Source organism: Mustela nigripes, chromosome 17 (genome assembly GCF_022355385.1).
Source record: "Mustela nigripes isolate SB6536 chromosome 17, MUSNIG.SB6536, whole genome shotgun sequence".
Classification (NCBI taxonomy): Eukaryota; Metazoa; Chordata; class Mammalia; order Carnivora; family Mustelidae; genus Mustela; species Mustela nigripes.
The window spans coordinates 7,297,281-7,298,919 of record NC_081573.1 but is presented as its reverse complement, the minus strand read 5'-3'; positions in this window follow the sequence as shown (position 1 = coordinate 7,298,919).

Genomic DNA, 1,639 nt, shown 5'->3' with positions numbered 1-1,639 from the left:
GGGGGGGGGGGGGGTAGCCCCGGCGGGGGGGGGGGGGGGGGGGGGGGGGGGGGACCTGGCCTTGGCTATGGTGCTGCTGGCATTTGGTGGGCGGGTCGGGGATGCGGAGCTGCGGGGCAAGGCCCAGCACCGTCCTACACTTGGAAGACATGCCCCGACCAAGATTTCCGAGAGCTTGGGTTTATTTGGAGCACAGACAGTTTTGTAAAGAGGAAAATGTGTACGTTCTGCGCCCGGACTGCCGCGATTATAACCCCAGCTCTGCCACTTCCTAATTAGGCGGGCCGGGTGAGTGTCCAGTTTCTCCAGGATTCAGGGAGTGTCCTCGCAGCGTCCCAAAAGCCCACAGGACGCTTGGTTGCTGGAGCTGATTCCGCCACGAGAGGGCGCCTCTGTCCTAGTCTGGGGTCCAAGGCCCAGTCAAGCACCTAACAACTACCCTTCCCGGAGCTTCCCTAACTTGAACCTTTTGGTCTCTCCAATCCCCTGTACCTGGCGGGACAGGATGACTGTCTCCCTTCTTCCAGAATGTGACCTCCTGGCCTCCTGCGAGCGCCCTGTGAATTGCATGCTGCTCTTAACCACATCTTGCAGAGGAGGAAACCGGTTCAGCCTTGACCTGCCGCAGTGGGTAACCAAGCTCTGGATGCCAGAGCCACTCCACATTAACTGCGTTACCTCCCGTTTCAGCGCTCCGCACCTGGTAGCCCACTTGCGCGGCGGGATGAACAGCAATCAGAGCTCGAGTTACTCAGCTCATATGGTGTGCGCGGCATCCTTCTCAGTGCTGGATGCGGAGAGACTGCTCCATCTCTCACCTCAACCCTCTGAGGCCACACTGAGACCAGAATGGCAGAGTCGCCCAAGGTCAGACAGCTTAGAAAGCAACAGACCAGGGACTTGAACCCCAGCGGTCAGGCTGGAGCGCACACTGAATTTGGCTGCTGTGCCCCCTCTCTAGTTATGCTACATAAGAGGGGGGTCCCCGGGAGTCTGCATCCCTTAGCTGGTGAAGCCATGGTGGCCTTCCTCCTATGCTCATGCACCCAAGATTAAATGCCATTTGAGCAAGTATCCCGAATATACTTATTTATAAATTATATACAGGTACTTCTATCGTTCTGTATTTTAGTAATAAGGCTTAAATTATTCCATTTTTAAAAAAGCAAAGAGGGTTTTGTTTACGTGGCTCATCTTAGTGACTTGTCCCATTTGGAACCACAGGCTCTGAGGCAGGAGAGGCCTGGGGTCAAAACCCAGCTCTGCCTCTTTCTCCCACTGGGAGTTTAGGCCACCATGACTCTGCCTCTCCGAACCTCTGCTCTGTGCCTGGGAAATGCAGGTGGTGAATGTTCCCCCCACGGGGGTGCTGTGAGCCACTTGAGTGGTAAAGGCTCAGGAATCAAGGCTGTGTGTGGCTCCTGGCCAACTTTACTTGTGATCTTAGGCAAGTCCCTTGACTTGCCACTCCCCCAAGTCCAGGGAGGCAGGGACTTGCCTGTGGGGGAAGATTGCCCAAGCCGGAAGCCGGAGGGGGAGGGGGAGGGGGAGGAAGAAGATGATCAATGCAAATCTGGTCCCATCTCAAATGTGGCTCAGACATCCAAAGTCTGACTTCTTAGATCACAGCCTCTGTTTT